The sequence below is a fragment of the Musca autumnalis genome, unplaced genomic scaffold, assembly GCF_047663935.1.
Source record: "Musca autumnalis isolate F117 unplaced genomic scaffold, ASM4766393v1 scaffold_3, whole genome shotgun sequence".
Lineage (NCBI taxonomy): Eukaryota > Metazoa > Arthropoda > Insecta > Diptera > Muscidae > Musca > Musca autumnalis.
In genome coordinates this window covers 210,280,311-210,300,945 of record NW_027411866.1, presented here as the reverse complement: position 1 = coordinate 210,300,945, position 20,635 = coordinate 210,280,311, and the positions used below count along the sequence as shown (strand labels likewise).

At 25.3% G+C, this 20,635-nt stretch overlaps 2 protein-coding genes across 19 annotated transcripts in view; one reads left to right on the top strand and one right to left on the bottom strand.

Moving 5' to 3' along the window:
• Nadsyn (NAD synthetase) overlaps positions 1 to 20,635 on the top strand; it is a 443,475-nt gene that overhangs the window by 182,092 nt on the left and 240,748 nt on the right. For 2 of the 3 annotated variants that reach the window (XM_073976472.1, XM_073976473.1), the window contains exon 3: positions 18,237 to 18,259. The exons of the other annotated variant lie outside the window; for it this stretch is intronic. The gene's annotated coding sequence lies outside the window, so the exon portion shown is untranslated. The remainder of the gene's footprint in view (positions 1 to 18,236; positions 18,260 to 20,635) is intronic. 3 annotated transcript variants of the gene reach the window in all.
• The window catches only part of Nna1 (Nna1 carboxypeptidase), a 411,438-nt gene that overhangs the window by 175,052 nt on the left and 215,751 nt on the right, over positions 1 to 20,635 (bottom strand). The gene's annotated exons all lie outside the window — the stretch shown is intronic.

The window sequence follows — 20,635 nt, the reverse complement described above, 5'->3', positions numbered from 1 at the left end:
CTGTTTCGTTTCCTTTTAATATTTCTTGAAGTGTTTGGTCGTCGTAAATTTCGGAGGAAAAAATCTCATTTTCCGTTCAAAGAAGAAGAATTGAATGTCAGTGACATTCATTTTTTTCAGCTTTTCTTCTTGTGTTAGATTGTCACATGAAATGTCATCGTGTAATAAACAGTTTGGAAATGGACAAACGAGTCAAAATATTACAAAAGGAAAACTACTTGCTAAGTGTCATGTAGAAAATGTCATTGAACAGTAATCCGTTTTCAAAGCACTTATCGAGAAATTGAAGTTGATGGGATAAAACGGAGAAGAGTGTTTTTTTTTAAATTGTTGCTATCGAAGGATATTAGGTAACACGTTTAGGGACATACTAGGATAGAGTCAGGGTTCTCCTGAGATATATACCCTAATATATTATCTTTTACTTGGTGTTTCCATTGCAGGACTGTATGAAACCTCTTACAAAATTTTTTTTTTCGAAATTATGAATGTTTTTTGAATCACATTTTTAAAGAATTTTTCTCTACAAAATATGGTGGATTTTTTAAGGAATTATTCTCTGCAATATATCGTGGATTTTATAAAGAATTTTTCTCTACAAAATATCGTGGATTTTTAAAGAATTTTCCTCTACAAAATATCGTGGATTTTTTAAGAATTTTTTACAACATATCGTGAATTATTTAAAGAAATTTTCTCTACAAAATATCATGGAATTTTTAAAGAATTTTGCTCTACAAAATACTGTGGATTTTTAAAGAATTTTTCGATGCAAACTATCGTAGATTTTTAAAGAATTTTGCTCTACAAAATATTGTGGATTTTTTAAAGAATTTTTCAATACAAACAATCATGGATTTTTAAAGAATTTTTCGATACAAACTTATCGTGGATTTTTTAAGAATTTTTCGATACAAACTTTCGTGGTTTTCGATATGAAGGATTTTGTAAACATTTTTTCGATATCGTAGATTTTTTAAACAATTTTTCAATATCTTGGAATCTAAACACGTTTTCCATATCGCGGATTTTTTAAACAATTTTTTAATATCGTGGATTTTTTAAACAATTTTTCGATATCGTCGATTTTTTAAACAATTTTTCGATATCGTCGATTTTTTAAACAATTTTTCGATATAGTCGATTTTTTAAAAAAATTTCGATATCGTGGATTTTTTAAACAAATTGTCGTTATTTTTTAAAAAATTTTTCGATATCGTGGATTTTTTAAACAGATTTTTCGATATCGTCGATTTTTTAAACAATTTTTCGATATTTTTTAAATAATTTTTCGATATCGTGGATATTTTAAATAATTTTTCCATATCGTGGATTTTTTAAATATTGTTTCGATATCGTGGATTTTTTAAAGAATTTTTCGATATTGTGTATTTTTTAAAAAATTTTTCGAGATTCTGGATTTTTTTAAAAAATTTCGATATCGTGAATTTTTTAAACAAATTTTTAGACATCGAGGATCTTTTAAAGAATTTTTCGATATCGTGGATTTTTTAAACAAATTTGCAATATCGTATATTTCTTAAACAAATATCGTATATTTCTTAAACAATTTTTCGAATGGTGGATTTTTTTAACAACTTGTCGATATCATGGATTAAAAAAATCGATATCGTGGATTTTTTTTAACAGTTCTTCGATATCGTGTTTGTTTCAAAAAAATTTTGATATTGTGGATTTTTAAACCATTCTTCGATATTGTGTTTTTTTTAAACAATCGAGATTCTGAATTTTTTTAAATTTCGATATCGTGGATTTTTTAAACAATTTTTTTAGATATCATGGATTTGTTAACCAAATTTTCGATATCGTGGATTTTTTAAACAAATTTTCGATATCGTGGATTTTTTAAACAAATTTTCGATATCGTGAATTTTTTAAACAAATTTTCGATATCGTGGATTTTTTAAACAACTTTTTGATATCGTGGATTTTTAAAGAATTTTCAATATCGTGAATTTTTTAAACAGTTTCTCAATATCATGAATTTTTTAAAGAATGTTTATGATATCGTGTTTTTATCAATTTTTCGATATCGTAGATTTTTATGATATCGTGTTATTTAACAATTTTTCGATATCGTGGATTTTTTAAACAATATTTTTATATTGTGGATTTTTCTATGGATTTTTTAAACAATTTTCGATATCGTGGATTTTTTAACAATTGTTCGATATCGTGGATTTTTTAAACAATTTTTCGATGTCGTAGATTTCTTAAACAATTTTTCAATATCGTGATATTTTAAACAAATTTTCGATATCGTGGATTTTTAAACAACTTTTCAATATGGTGAATTTTTTAAACAATTTTTCAATATCGTGATATTTAAAATAAACTTTTGATATCGTTGATTTTTGAACAACTTTTCAATATCGTGAATTTTTTAAACAATTTTTCGATATCGTGGATTTTTTTAAACAATTTTCGATATCGTGGATTTTTTAACAATTTTTCGATATCGTGGATTTTTTAAACAATTTTTCGATGTCGTAGATTTCTTAAACAATTTTTCAATATTGTGATATTTTAAACAAACTTTCGATATCGTGGATTTTTAAACAACTTTTCAATATGGTGAATTTTTTAAACATTTTTTCAATATCGTGATATTTTAAACAAATTTTTGATATCGTTGATTTTAAACAACTTTTCAATATCGTGAATTTTTTAAACAATTTTTCGATATCGTGGATTTTTTAAACAATTTTCGATATCGTGGATTTTTTAACAATTTTTCGATATCGTGGATTTTTTAAACAATTTTTCGATGTCGTAGATTTCTTAAACAATTTTTCAATATTGTGATATTTTAAACAAATTTTCGATATCGTGGATTGTTAAACAACTTTTCAATATGGTGAATTTTTTAAACAACTTTTCAATATCGTGATATTTAAAATAAATTTTTGATATCGTTGATTTTTAAACAACTTTTCAATATCGTAAATTTTTTAAACAATTTTTCGATATCGTGGATTTTTTAAACAATTTTCGATATCGTGGATTTTTTAACAATTTTTCGATATCGTGGATTTTTTAAACAATTTTTCGATGTCGTAGATTTCTTAAACAATTTTTCAATATTGTGATATTTTAAACTATTTTTCGATATCGTGGATTTTTAAACATCTTTTTAATATGGTGAATTTTTAAAACAATTTTTCAATATCGTGATATTTAAAATAAATTTTTGATATCGTTGATTTTTCAACAACTTTTTCAATATCGTGAATTTTTTAAACAATTTTTCGATATCGTGAATTTTTAACAATTTTTCGATATCGTGGATTTTTTAAACAATTTTTCGATGTCGTAGATTTCTTAAACAATTTTTCAATATCGTGATATTTTAAACAAATTTTCGATATCGTGGATTGTTAAACAACTTTTCAATATGGTGAATTTTTTAAACAATTTTTCAATATCGTGATATTTAAAATAAATTTTTGATATCGTAGATTTTTAAACAACGTTTCAATATCGTGAATTTTTTAAACAATTTTTCGATATCGTGGATTTTTTAAACAATTTTTCGATATCGTGGATTTTTTAAAAAATTTTTCGATATCGTGGATTTTTTAAACAACTTTTTTCGATATCGTGGATTTTTTAAACAATTTTTCGATATCGTGGATTTTTTAAACAATTTTTCGATATCGTGGATTTTTTAAACAATTTCTCTATATGGTGAATTTTTTAAACAATTTCTCGATATCGTGATTTTTTTAAACAATTTCTCGATATCGTGGATTTTTTAAACAATTTCTAGATATCGTGGATTTTTTAAACAATTTCTCGTGGATTTTTTAGAGAAAGTTTATGATATCGTGGATTTTTTAAAGAATTTATCGATATCGTGAATTTTTTTAAACAATTTTTCGATATCGTGGATTTTTTAAACAGTTTTTCGATATCGTGGATTTTTTAAAAAATTTTTCGATATCGTGGATTTTTTAAACAACTTTTCGATATCGTGGATTTTTTAAACAATTTCTCGATATCGTGGATTTTTTAAACAATTTTTCGATATCGTGGATTTTTTAAACAATTTTTCGACATCGTAAATTTTTTCAACAATTTTTCGATATCGTAAATTTTTTAAACAATTTATCGATATCGTAAATTTTTTAAACAATTTATCGATATCTTGGATTTTTTTAAACAATTTATCGATATCGTGGATTTTTTAAACAATTTTTCGATATCGTGGATTTTTTAAACAATTTTTCGATATCGTGGAATTTTTAAACAATTTTTCGATATCGTGGATTTTTTAAACAATTTATCGATATCGTGGAATTTTTTAACAATTTATCGATATCGTGGATTCTTTAAACAATTTATCGATATCGTGGATTTTTAAACAATTTTTCGATATCGTCGATTTTTCAAACCGTTTTCGATATCGTAGATTTTTAAATAATTTTTAGATATCGTGAATTTTTTAAAATAATTTTTCGATATCATGGATTTATTAAACAATTGTTCGATATCGTGGATTTTTTAAACAATTTTTCGATATCGTGGATTTTTAAACAATTTCTCGATATCGTGGATTTTTTAAACAATTTCTCGATATCGTGGATTTTTTTAAACAATTTTTCGATATCGTGGATTTTTAAACAATTTCTCGATATCGTGGATTTTTTAAACAATTTCTCGATATCGTGGATTTTTTAAACAATTTTTCGATATCGTGGATTTTTTAAACAATTTTTCGATATCGTGGATTTTTTAAACAATTTTTTGATATCGTGGATTTTTTAAACAATTTTTCGATATCGTAGATTTTTGAAACCATTTTTCGATATCGTGGATTTTTGAAACAATTTTGCGATACAGTGGATTATTTAAACAATTTTTCGATATTGTGGATTTTTTAAACAATTTTTCGGTATCGTAGATTTTTTAAACAAATTTTCGATATCTTAGATTTTTTAAAAAATTTTTTGATATCGTGGATTTTTTAAAATAATTTTTCGATATCGTGGATTTTTTAAACAATTTTTCGATATCGTGGATTTTTGAAACAATTTTTCGATATCGTGGATTTTTTTAAACGTTTTTTCGATATCGTGGATCTTTTAAACAATTTTTCGATATCGTGGATTTTTTAAACAATGTTTCGATATTGTGGATTTTTGAAAAAAAAATTTTCGATGTCGTGAATTTTTTAAACAATTTTTCGATATCGTAGATTTTTGAAACAATTTTTCGATATCGTGAATCTTTGAAATAATTTTTTGATATCGTGGATTTTTTAAGCAATTTTTTGATATTTTTTTCTATATCGTGGATTTTTAAACAATTTTTCTATATCGTGGATTTTTAAACAATTTTTCGATATCGTGGATGTTTGAAACAATTTTTCGATATCGTCGATTTTTTTAAACAATTTTTCGATATCGTGGATTTTTTTAAACAATTTTTCGATATCGTGGATCTTTTAAACAATTTTTCGATATCGTGGATTTTTTAAACAATGTTTCGATATTGTGGATTTTTGAAACAATTTTTCGATGTCGTGAATTTTTTAAACAATTTTTCGATATCGTAGATTTTTGAAACAATTTTTCGATATCGTGAATCTTTGAAACAATTTTTCGATATCGTGTATTTTTGAAACAATTTTTCGATATCGTGAATTTTTGAAACAATTTTTCGATATCGTGGATTTTTTAAACAATTTTTCGATATCGTGGATTTTGAAACAATTTTCGACATCGTGGATTTTTGAAACAATTTTTCGATATCTTGGATTTTTGAAACAATTTTTCGATATCGTGGATTTTTTAAAAAATTTTTCGATATCGTGGATTTTTTAAACAATTTATCGATATCGTGGATTTTTTAAACAATTTATCGATATCGTGGATTTTTTAAACAATTTTTCGATATCGTGGATTTTTTAAACAATTTTTCGATATCGTGGATTTTTTAAACAATTTTTCGATATCGTGGATTTTTTAAACAATTTTTCGATATCGAGGATTTTTTAAACAATTTTTCGACATCGTGGATTTTTTAAACAATTTTTCGACATCGTAAATTTTTTCAACAATTTTTCGATATCGTAAATTTTTTAAACAATTTATCGATATCGTAAATTTTTTAAACAATTTATCGATATCTTGGATTTTTTAAACAATTTATCGATATCGTGGATTTTTTAAACAATTTATCGATATCGTGGATTTTTTAAACAATTTATCGATATCGTGGATTTTTTTAACAATTTATCGATATCGTGGATTCTTTAAACAATTTATCGATATCGTGGATTTTTAAACAATTTTTTGATATCGTCGATTTTTCAAACAGTTTTCGATATCGTAGATTTTTAAATAATTTTTAGATATCGTGAATTTTTTAAAATAATTTTTCGATATCATGGATTTATTAAACAATTGTTCGATATCGTGGATTTTTTTAAACAATTTTTCGATATCGTGGATTTTTAAACAATTTCTCGATATCGTGGATTTTTTAAACAATTTCTCGATATCGTGGATTTTTTAAACAATTTTTCGATATCGTGGATTTTTTAAACAATTTTTCGACATCGTAAATTTTTTCAACAATTTTTCGATATCGTAAATTTTTTAAACAATTTATCGATATCGTAAATTTTTTAAACAATTTATCGATATCTTGGATTTTTTAAACAATTTATCGATATCGTGGATTTTTTAAACAATTTATCGATATCGTGGATTTTTTAAACAATTTATCGATATCGTGGATTTTTTAAACAATTTATCGATATCGTGGATTTTTTAAACAATTTATCGATATCGTGGAATTTTTTAACAATTTATCGATATCGTGGATTCTTTAAACAATTTATCGATATCGTGGATTTTTAAACAATTTTTCGATATCGTCGATTTTTCAAACCGTTTTCGATATCGTAGATTTTTAAATAATTTTTAGATATCGTGAATTTTTTAAAATAATTTTTCGATATCATGGATTTATTAAACAATTGTTCGATATCGTGGATTTTTTAAACAATTTTTCGATATCGTGGATTTTTAAACAATTTCTCGATATCGTGGATTTTTTAAACAATTTCTCGATATCGTGGATTTTTTTAAACAATTTTTCGATATCGTGGATTTTTAAACAATTTCTCGATATCGTGGATTTTTTAAACAATTTCTCGATATCGTGGATTTTTTAAACAATTTTTCGATATCGTGGATTTTTTAAACAATTTTTCGATATCGTGGATTTTTTAAACAATTTTTTGATATCGTGGATTTTTTAAACAATTTTTCGATATCGTAGATTTTTAAAACCATTTTTCGATATCGTGGATTTTTGAAACAATTTTGCGATACAGTGGATTATTTAAACAATTTTTCGATATTGTGGATTTTTTAAACAATTTTTCGGTATCGTAGATTTTTTAAACAAATTTTCGATATCTTAGATTTTTTAAAAAATTTTTTGATATCGTGGATTTTTTAAAATAATTTTTCGATATCGTGGATTTTTTAAACAATTTTTCGATATCGTGGATTTTTGAAACAATTTTTCGATATCGTGGATTTTTTTAAACAATTTTTCGATATCGTGGATCTTTTAAACAATTTTTCGATATCGTGGATTTTTTAAACAATGTTTCGATATTGTGGATTTTTGAAAAAAAAATTTTCGATGTCGTGAATTTTTTAAACAATTTTTCGATATCGTAGATTTTTGAAACAATTTTTCGATATCGTGAATCTTTGAAATAATTTTTTGATATCGTGGATTTTTTAAGCAATTTTTTGATATTTTTTTTCTATATCGTGGATTTTTAAACAATTTTTCTATATCGTGGATTTTTAAACAATTTTTCGATATCGTGGATGTTTGAAACAATTTTTCGATATCGTCGATTTTTTTAAACAATTTTTCGATATCGTGGATTTTTTTAAACAATTTTTCGATATCGTGGATCTTTTAAACAATTTTTCGATATCGTGGATTTTTTAAACAATGTTTCGATATTGTGGATTTTTGAAACAATTTTTCGATGTCGTGAATTTTTTAAACAATTTTTCGATATCGTAGATTTTTGAAACAATTTTTCGATATCGTGAATCTTTGAAACAATTTTTCGATATCGTGAATTTTTGAAACAATTTTTCGATATCGTGAATTTTTGAAACAATTTTTCGATATCGTGGATTTTTTAAACAATTTTTCGATATCGTGGATTTTGAAACAATTTTCGACATCGTGGATTTTTGAAACAATTTTTCGATATCTTGGATTTTTGAAACAATTTTTCGATATCGTGGATTTTTTAAAAAATTTTTCGATATCGTGGATTTTTTAAACAATTTATCGATATCGTGGATTTTTTAAACAATTTATCGATATCGTGGATTTTTTAAACAATTTTTCGATATCGTGGATTTTTTAAACAATTTTTCGATATCGTGGATTTTTTAAACAATTTTTCGATATCGTGGATTTTTTAAACAATTTTTCGATATCGAGGATTTTTTAAACAATTTTTCGACATCGTGGATTGTTTATACAATTTTTCGACATCGTAAATTTTTTCAACAATTTTTCGATATCGTAAATTTTTTAAACAATTTATCGATATCGTAAATTTTTTAAACAATTTATCGATATCTTGGATTTTTTAAACAATTTATCGATATCGTGGATTTTTTAAACAATTTATCGATATCGTGGATTTTTTAAACAATTTATCGATATCGTGGATTTTTTTAACAATTTATCGATATCGTGGATTCTTTAAACAATTTATCGATATCGTGGATTTTTAAACAATTTTTTGATATCGTCGATTTTTCAAACAGTTTTCGATATCGTAGATTTTTAAATAATTTTTAGATATCGTGAATTTTTTAAAATAATTTTTCGATATCATGGATTTATTAAACAATTGTTCAATATCGTGGATTTTTTTAAACAATTTTTCGATATCGTGGATTTTTAAACAATTTCTCGATATCGTGGATTTTTTAAACAATTTCTCGATATCGTGGATTTTTTAAACAATTTTTCGATATCGTGGATTTTTTAAACAATTTTTCGACATCGTAAATTTTTTCAACAATTTTTCGATATCGTAAATTTTTTAAACAATTTATCGATATCGTAAATTTTTTAAACAATTTATCGATATCTTGGATTTTTTAAACAATTTATCGATATCGTGGATTTTTTAAACAATTTATCGATATCGTGGATTTTTTAAACAATTTATCGATATCGTGGATTTTTTAAACAATTTATCGATATCGTGGATTTTTTAAACAATTTATCGATATCGTGGAATTTTTTAACAATTTATCGATATCGTGGATTCTTTAAACAATTTATCGATATCGTGGATTTTTAAACAATTTTTCGATATCGTCGATTTTTCAAACCGTTTTCGATATCGTAGATTTTTAAATAATTTTTAGATATCGTGAATTTTTTAAAATAATTTTTCGATATCATGGATTTATTAAACAATTGTTCGATATCGTGGATTTTTTAAACAATTTTTCGATATCGTGGATTTTTAAACAATTTCTCGATATCGTGGATTTTTTAAACAATTTCTCGATATCGTGGATTTTTTTAAACAATTTTTCGATATCGTGGATTTTTAAACAATTTCTCGATATCGTGGATTTTTTAAACAATTTCTCGATATCGTGGATTTTTTAAACAATTTTTCGATATCGTGGATTTTTTAAACAATTTTTCGATATCGTGGATTTTTTAAACAATTTTTTGATATCGTGGATTTTTTAAACAATTTTTCGATATCGTAGATTTTTAAAACCATTTTTCGATATCGTGGATTTTTGAAACAATTTTGCGATACAGTGGATTATTTAAACAATTTTTCGATATTGTGGATTTTTTAAACAATTTTTCGGTATCGTAGATTTTTTAAACAAATTTTCGATATCTTAGATTTTTTAAAAAATTTTTTGATATCGTGGATTTTTTAAAATAATTTTTCGATATCGTGGATTTTTTAAACAATTTTTCGATATCGTGGATTTTTGAAACAATTTTTCGATATCGTGGATTTTTTTAAACAATTTTTCGATATCGTGGATCTTTTAAACAATTTTTCGATATCGTGGATTTTTTAAACAATGTTTCGATATTGTGGATTTTTGAAAAAAAAATTTTCGATGTCGTGAATTTTTTAAACAATTTTTCGATATCGTAGATTTTTGAAACAATTTTTCGATATCGTGAATCTTTGAAATAATTTTTTGATATCGTGGATTTTTTAAGCAATTTTTTGATATTTTTTTCTATATCGTGGATTTTTAAACAATTTTTCTATATCGTGGATTTTTAAACAATTTTTCGATATCGTGGATGTTTGAAACAATTTTTCGATATCGTCGATTTTTTTAAACAATTTTTCGATATCGTGGATTTTTTTAAACAATTTTTCGATATCGTGGATCTTTTAAACAATTTTTCGATATCGTGGATTTTTTAAACAATGTTTCGATATTGTGGATTTTTGAAACAATTTTTCGATGTCGTGAATTTTTTAAACAATTTTTCGATATCGTAGATTTTTGAAACAATTTTTCGATATCGTGAATCTTTGAAACAATTTTTCGATATCGTGAATTTTTGAAACAATTTTTCGATATCGTGAATTTTTGAAACAATTTTTCGATATCGTGGATTTTTTAAACAATTTTTCGATATCGTGGATTTTGAAACAATTTTCGACATCGTGGATTTTTGAAACAATTTTTCGATATCTTGGATTTTTGAAACAATTTTTCGATATCGTGGATTTTTCGAGCAATTTTTCGATTAAAAAAAAAAAACAAATTTTAGATATCGTGGATTTTTCCTTTTTTATCTTGAATCAAAAGTCATCCTAAATAACAAATAATAACCTCATTAAATCTATAAAGCAATAAACTTCCATATCCATTGCTTTGAGTTTGTAGATATAAACAAATCTCGAAATATGATAAATCCCAATAGAAAGTGTCTTCGAGACAACATTGATGAATCGTGCACGACATACCCAATTCGTTCACGACTGTTTGCAGACAGCCCTTTGGGATTGTTGACGACATTTTCACACAAGTGTCCGCCTATTCATGCACGACAACTTGGGCGACAGGGTAAGCGAGTTGTCGTCGGTGACAATGTACATGACACTGTCTTGCAGATAGTCGTTGATGGCAGTTTTAAAGACACTGTCTTGCCGATAGTCGTTGATGACAACTTTACAGACACTGTCGTGCAACAAGTCGTTGACGACAGTTTTAAAGACACTGTCTTGCAATAAGTCGTTGACGACAGTTTTAAAGACACTGTCATGCAATGAGTGGTTGACGACATAATGCCTTACAATGCCATCTATTTTCTCTTCAGTGATAAATAACCGCAGTTCCTCCAATAACCCCATTTAAAAAGAAAATAAACAATTTTTTTGAATATATAATAATGCATATATAATTATAAAAAATAAAGAGTATATAATTAATAATAATTAAAATGATAACATAGTTATAATAAAAATTAAGACAAATAGTAATAATTATAAAATTGGAAATATTTTTCAATTTTTGTTTTCTGTTTATCGTAATTTAAAAGTTGGATGGAAGTGCTGGGAACATTTAAGTTTTCTTCCCTCAGCATTGCCAATATATTATCTCCCAAACTTCTAGATACGTTGTGCTTCAAAAAAACATCCCTCAATTTATCACGCAGTGTTGGCTGGAATTGGGAACTTTCGTCACAAACAGGCAAATCTTCAAGGAATGGTTCAAACTGGGAATTTTCGTTGTAAACTGGCAAAACTTCAACATTATTATAGTCCTCCGCCTGATAGAAGGCTTTTTGATTAAATTGTTTTCCTCGAAGTCTTTTCAAATAATCCAGACTTTTTCGAGAAATTTCTCGCCGCAAAGATCTTTTAGATGACATAATGAAATGTTGTAAATATTATTTAGTTTTACTTACGTTCTTTTATAATCTGTATATTTATTCACTTTTATTTATATAAACACACGTTTAATATGTATATTCAATAGCTTATTTGAAGGCAAGAACCGAATTGAAAATAACAAAGAAAAAATAGTTTTAATTTTCTATTAATATTGCATAGCATGCTGCTTTCATACAGTTTTGAATTGGTATCGTTTTTTGTTTTGCACGACACATTGCAAGACAATGTCTTGCAAATTGTCGCCTATTCGTCATAAAAGTGGTAATAAATTTAAAAGTTCGCTTTTTTGAAAAATTTCTTGGGTTCGTTGCCAAGACACACTGCAAGACATTGTCATTTAACTTGTCGTTCATGACAATTTCGGAAATTCCGTTAACGAATCGTGCACGAATATGTCTTCGAAGACTCGATTTTCTAAGGGGATATGTTGTTTTGAAAATTTAGTTTATACATATGCAAATTTCATATATCTTATCATGACAGAATTTAATTTATTGACATTTAATATTCCTATATAAACAAGCCACACATATACACTCTGTCATGCACACTTCTTAACACATAGTTTCATTTAATCATACCCTCGTTTATTCGTATAAAGCATCTTCCCACACAAACAAATGTTCAAAATTGTCACGAAAATTTAAGATTATAAATGAAGTTATTTAAAAGAATATGTTCTGCTCTTCATCATCACCATATAAAGGAAGGTAAACAACATGATGTACATATGTTAGTGTGTGTGTATGGAAGTCCCTTATGGCACGTGACTTTTATGCAAATAACAAACAAAATCCCCAAAAAAAAAAGAGAAAAGGGATATGATCTCAAAATAACAAGTTGAAGGCAACAAAGAATGAACTAACAAAATTAGTAACTAAGGTAGGTAGGTAATATTACTCTGTTCGTGAGCAAACAAAAACAAGCTTGTAAAAATTTACATATTGCAAAGACCCCAAAAATCCTTTTTTCGGAAACTGCAAACAACATGCAAATTTATATGGTTTTGTAGACAAAACATTATTATATTTTATTATTGATGTCAATTTGAATTTATGTGGTCACTTTCATTCCCAAAGATAAATTACGTATGTCTTTTGTTGTTTTGTATGAAATATAAATATTTTTATGGGAAAAAAAAATAAAAAAATCTATTTTATTATTTTTTGTGATGACTACAAATAACCAATTTGTCATAGAAATGATGAATGAATGGTCCAGACATTAGTTCATACATTTTATGACATGTTTTGTGAATAATTTTTTTAAAGAATTTTTTCATACATGATGTCGTCTTTTTTAAAAATTTTTCAATATAAGATATCGTAGATTTTTTAAAGAATTTGTCAATACAAAATATCGTTGATTTTTAATGAATTTTTCAATACAAAATATAGTGGATCTTTTAAAGAATTTTTCAATACAAAATAAGGTGGATTTTTTAAAAGAATTTTTCAATACAACATATCGTGGATTTTTTAAAGATTTTTTCAACACCAATAATCGTGGATTTTTTAAAGATTTTTTCAACACCAATAATCGTGGATTTTTTAAAGATTTTTTCAACACCAATAATCGTGGATTTTTTAAAGAGTTTTAATACAAAAAATCGTGGATTTTTAATACCAATAATCGCGGAATCTTAGATTTTTTAAAGATATTTTCAATAGCAATAATCGTGGATTTTTTAAAGAGTTTTCAATAATCGTAGATTTTTTAAAGATTGTTCTCAATACCAATACTCGTGGATGTTTTAAAAAATTTTCAATACCGATAATCGTGGATGTTTTAAAAAAATTTCAATACAAAATATCGTGGGTTTTTTAAAGAATTTAAAGAAATTTTTTAAGAATTGTTCGATATCGCGGATTTTTTAAAGATTTTTTCAAACCGATAATCGTGGATGTTTAAAAAAATTTTAATACCGATAATCGTGTATGTTTTAAAAACTTTTCAATACAAAATATCGTGGATTTGTTTAAGAATTTAAAGAATTTTTTTAAGAATTTTTCGATATCGCGGATTTTTAAAGATTTTTTAAAACCGATAATCGTGGATGTTTTAAAAAATTTTCAATACAAAATATCGTGGATTTTTTAAAGAATTTAAATAATTTTTTTAAGAATTTTTCGATATCGTGGAATTTTTAAAGAATGTTTCGATACCGTGGATTCTTTAAACAATTTTCGATATCGTAGATTTTTTAAAAAATTTTCGATATCGTAGATTTTTTAAACAATTTTTAAAGAACTTTGATATCGAGGATATTTAATAAATTTTTCGATACCCACGATTTCTTAAGAATATCGTGGATTTTTATATAATTTTTTATTTCAATTATCGTGCATTTTTAAAAATGTCTCCATATCGTGGATTTTTTATATAATTTTTCGATTTGAATTATCGTGGATTTTTTATATAATTTTTCGATTTGAATTATCGTGGATTTTTGATATAATTTTTCGATTTGAATTATCGTGGATTTTTTATATAATTTTTCGATTTGAATTATCGTGGATTTTTTAAACAATTTTTCGAAAAATTGAATTTTTTAAACAATTCTTTGAAAACGAATTTTTTAAACAATTTTTCGAAAACTTAGATTTTTTATATAATTTTTCGATTTGAATTATCGTGGATTTTTTAAGCATTTTTTTCGAAAAAAATGGATTTTTTTAACATTTTTTGTTTGATATCATTAATTTTTTAATATTTTTTCGAAAACGTGTTTTTTTAAACAATTTTTCGATATTGTGGATTTTTTTAAACAATTTTCGATATCCTGTATTTTTAAAAATTTTTTCGATATCTTGGATTTTTTAACAAAGTTGTTGATATCGTGGATTTTTTTAAGATTTTTTCTATATTCTGGATTTTTAAGAATTTTTCGATATATTGGATTTTTTAAAAAGTTTTCGATATCGTGTATTTTTTAAAGAAATTTTCGTTATCGTGGATTTTTTAAACAATTTTTCGACTTTTTTAAAAAAGTTTTCGATACCGGGGAGTTTTAAAAAAAAAATCGAAATCGTGCATTTTTAAAGAATTTTTCAATATCATTGATTTTTAAAGAATTTTCCAATATCGTGGATTTTTTAAAAAAAATTCAATATCGTGGATTTTTAAAGAATTTTTCTAAAACGTGGATTTCTTGAAACATTTTTCGGTATCGTGGATTTTTTCAACAATTTGTCGATATTGTGTGGTTTTTAAAGAAATTTTCGATATCGTGAAATTTTTAAAATAATTTTTTTTCGAAAACTTGAATTTTTTAAACAACTTGTTGATATCGTGGATTTTTTAATAAAATTTTCGATATCATGGATTTTTAAATAATTTTTCGATATTGTACATTTTTTAAAGAATTTTCCAATATCGAGGATTTTTAAAGAAGTTTTCAATGTAGTGGATTTTTAAATAATTTTTAAATATCATGTATTTTTAAAGAATTTTTCTAAAACGTGGATTTCTTGAAAATTTTTCGATATCGTGGATTTTTTAAACAATTTTTTGATATTGTGGATTTTTTAAACAATTGTTCGATATCGTGGATTTTTTAAACAATTTTTCGATATCGTGAATTTTTTTTTAATAATTTTTCGATATCTTGAATTTTTTTAAATAATTTTTCGAGATCATAGATTTTTAAACAGTATTTTCGAAAACATGAATTTTTTAAACAATTTTTTGATATCGTGAATTTTTTAATAAAATTTTCGATGACATGGATTTTTTAAATTTTTTTTTAATTTTTAAAAAAATTTCGAAAACGTGTTTTTTAACAATTAAAAAAATTTTTCGATATCGTGGGTTTTTCATACAATTGTTCGGTATCTTTATTTTTTAAAAACTTTTCTATATCGTGAATTTTTTAAACAATTTTTCGATATTTTGGATTTTTATAAAATTTTTCGATACCATGTTTTTTTATAAAATTTTTCGATATCGTCGATCTTTTACACAAGTTTTCGATATGGTGGATTTTTAAACAATTTTACGATGAAGTGGATTTTTTGAACAATTTTTCGATATCGTGAATTTTTTAAACAATTTTTCGATACCGTGGTTTTTATAAAAATTTTCGATATCGTCGATCTTTTAAACAATTTTACGATGACGTGGATTTTTTGAACAATTTTTCGATATCGTAAATTTTTTAAACAATTTTTTGATAACGTGAATTTTTTAAACAAATTTTCGATATCGTGGTTTTTTATAAAATTTTTCGATATCGTGGATCTTTTAAACAAGTTTTCGATATCGTGGATCTTTTAAACAAGTTTTCGATACCGTGGATTTTTTAAACAATTTTTCGATATTGTGGATTTTTTAAACAATTTTTCGATATCGTGATTTTTTTTCAATAATTTTTCGATATCTTAGATTTTTAAACAGTATTTTCGAAAACATGAATTTTTTAAACAATTTTTTGATATGGTGAATTTTTAATAAAATTTTCGATATCATGGATTTTTTAAAGAATTTTTTCAATTGTGGATTTTTAAGCAATATTTTGATATCGTTGATTTTTAAACAAAAAAATTCGAAGACGTGTTTTCTAACAATTTAAAAAAATTTCGATATCGTGGATTTTTTAAACAATTTTTCGATATCGTGGATTTTTTAAACAATTTTTCGATAACGTGGATTTTTTGAACAAATTTTCGATATCTTGAATTTTTTAAAAAAATTTCAAATCGTGGATTTTTAAAGAATTTTTCGATATCATGGATTTTTTAAACAATTTTTCGATATCGTGGATTTTTTAAACAATTTTTCGATATCATGGATTTTTTAAACAATTTTTCGATATTGTGGATTTTTTAAAGAATTTTTCGATATCATAGATTTTTAAACAGTTTTTTCGAAAACATGATTTTTTAAACAATTTTTTGATATCGTGGATTTTTTAAACAATTTTTCAATATCGTGGATTTTTTAAACAATTTTTCGATAACTTGGATTTTTTGAACAAATTTTCGATATCTTGAATTTTTTAAACAATTTTTCAAATCGTGGATTTTTAAAGAATTTGTAGATATCGTGGATTTTTTAAACAATTTTTCGATATCGTGGATTTTTTTAAACAATTTTTGGATACCGTGGATTTTTTAAACAATTTTTCGATATTGTGGATTTTTTAAACAATTTTTCGATATCATAGATTTTAAACAGTTTTTTCGAAAACATTATTTTTTTGAACAGTTTTTTCGAAACATGATTTTTTAAACAATTTTTTGATATCGTGGATTTTTTAATAAAATTTTCGATATCATGGATTTTTTAAAGAATTTTTTCAATTGTGGATTTTTTAAACAATATTTTGATATCGTTAATTTAAAAAAAAAAAATCGAAAACTTGTTTTTAACAATTTAAACAATTTTTCGATATCGTGGATTTTTAAAGCAATTTTTCGATATCGTGAATTTTTTAAACAATTTTTCGATATCGTGGTTTTTTATAAAATTTTTCGATACCGTGTTTTTTATAAAAATTTTCGATATCGTCGATCTTTTAAACAATTTTACGATGACGTGGATTTTTTGAACAATTTTTCGATATCGTGAATTTTTTAAACAATTTTTTGATAACGTGAATTTTTTAAACAAATTTTCGATATCGTGGTTTTTTATAAAATTTTTCGATATCGTGGATTTTTTAAACAATTTTTCGATATTGTGGATTTTTTAAACAATTTTTCGATATTGTGGATTTTTTAAACAATTTTTCGATATTGTGGATTTTTTAAACAATTTTTCGATATCTTTAATTTTTACAACATTTTTCGATATCGTGGATTTTTTGAAAACATCTTCGATATGGTGGATTTTTTAAACAATTTTTCGATATCGTGAATTTTTTAAACAATTTTTCGATAACGTGGATTTTTTGAACAATTTTTGGATATCGTGGATTGTTTAAACAATTTTTCGATATCGTTGATTTTTTTTTAAAAATTTTCGATATCATAGAGTTTTTTGTCGATATCGTAGATTTTTTAACAATTTTTCGAAAAAGTGAATTTGTTAAACAATTTTTCGATATAAGAGATCTCGCTATCAGCTTGGTTTGGTTTACCTCATTTGAGTTGTTATTTACCACAATCTAATATCCATTCTTACCTGAAATAGAAAAAGAAGAAACAGTTAAAAACATTATTGATAAGGGGATTTAAATATGCATCTAAATTTGTATATATAATTTTTAAATCTAATATATAATATTAATAATATTATTTTTCTATTTCAGCCTCCATCTTCATTAGAACCAAAGTAAGTACAGCTGTTTGAAAGCATGAATAATTGATTATTATATTCGGCAATTGTTTTCACTTAATCCTTAAAAAAATTCAAACACTTCAAAACGAAAATGTGGGTCGCTAGATAATCGCCCGGTTCTCGATTTAATTTTTGGCACCTGTCATTCTGGGAAAAACCAAAATCAATTGCCTTGCAAAACGAACAACACTTTTTTGGTAGACAATGATTTGTGACATCTGTCATCGTTTCTATGATGCCAAACAAAATGCTGCTCACCGTTTCATTCTTCAGTACAACACAAAAAAAACGAAAACCTGCTGGCCAATAAAAACGTATAATTTATTTTTCTTTTTGGCTAATTTTTTTAAATAGAACTTAGCGAAGCCGCCTCGCGCAATTGTCGTCTTTACACCCACGCACCCAAAATCTCACATTCACTGTGTCTAAAAAACACCTTGGGACAAAAAAGTATTTATTGGCGATGCAATTAAAATGCAATAAAGAAAACTTTGTATAAAAAAGGTCATTAACAGATTAATTAACTATAAAGACAAGAAGAAATTTGCATTCATTTTAAACGAACTTAATTTGATTTATATTGAAACATGACCTAGAAAATTCTCAATCTTGGCAGTTTGCTTCATGATTACCGCAAGTTTCTTCTGTGATTTCTTTTTTCCCACCTAATTGTTAATAACCTTAATGATGGATTTTCATTAATCCACTCCTACACTAAATCATAAACATCTTTCGACCCATTGTGTCGTTTGTCATTAACATGACAAATAATGTGCTTCTATGTCTTCAATGACTAACTGAATGACTGACACAAGTCTCGAAGTATGTTTATGATTTTTGGCACACTTTTGACGTTTTTAGACATTTTGTTGTGTGTGTATGTTTTTTTGTTATGTTTATCTAATTTTCTTCTCGATCAAAATGGAACAAAGTGGCAGAGGCAATTTTCTTAATAATTTTTCACACACACAAACAACGAATAACAATAAAAAATAAAATGAAATCAATGGATTTATGGATAAAAGTCAATTCAAAGTAAACAAAACGTTGATGATTTATGGCCAACATTTCCATTGGGTGGCATATGGTCAACTACATACATACATAAATATGTATGACGATGATAATTTCGGCATTTTTATAAATAGAAAAAATAGAAATTGTGTTAATTTTTAAGAGGATTTAAATATATTTAAAATTTAATCCAAATATATTTAAAAATATATAAATAATATATATATTTTTTTAGAACAGTCGTTACTCACGTTCAGAGTCACTTAGCATATAATCTATGTTGGATATTAAGGTGGTCCACGGAACCACCGAAAATAGAAAGAACTAAGATCCAACATCCGAAAAAATATTTGGGAGTCACGTGTGCCGTATAAGCCATTACTAATTAATGTAAACAAAGTAATTGATTATCATTTTACAAGGCAAAACTAAGAAATGAGTATTGGACGCAGAACGTCTGTGTCCGCCTACAAAACCGAGAGTTGTGAGTTCAACGCTAACCGTCGGCAAACCAATTTTTTGATAACAATGAAAAAGTACGAAAAGTTGTTGATGTATCAGTGGCGACCAATAAAATACCATCAACACGATAACATGTGTGAAAAAAAGGCAACAATCAAATGATGTTTATACCCTACATGACCCTATTATGTCTTTGTGCATTTGTATGTAACATACAAAAGGAAACGAGTTAGACCCATAGCATATACATACGAGGGATGCACGAAAACTACCCTACTACCGCGATTTGTCAGGCGCCATTTGAATTTTTTTTTGGAAAGTTTGACAGTTTTTAGCCTAGACTTACTCAGGACAGTTTGCCGTACGACCATGTTATGTGTTGTTTACAGTGACTTGAAAAAATCAATTTTCAAAAAAAAAAAAAATGGAATTTACTTGTAAACATTTTCGTCCAAGAATTTTTCAAAACTTCCGACGAATAATCACCGCAAGAGTGTATCGATAAAGGGCCATCCTATAGGACTATGAAAAACTGGTTTAATGAATTCAACCGTGATCGACACTCGTCAAAAAACGAAGGTCGTGAGGGTCGCCCAAAATCGGTCGTTGTGCCAGAAAAAAATATATGCCGTGCAGGAACGGATAATGCGAGATCGCCGTGTTAAATACCGTGAGATAAATGCATCCTTGGGCATTTCTTCCACCAACTAACATTTGATATTGCATGAACACCTGGCCGCAAAAAAGGATTTTTCTCGTTACAACCAGCAAAATTGGACAGTCGCTCAAAAAAAAAAAAAAAAAAAAAAAAAAAACGGCTCCTGTTAATTGTAAAGAAATTGTACATAAAATCGATCGCGATGCTTCAAACGACGTTTATAAGACCACAGATGA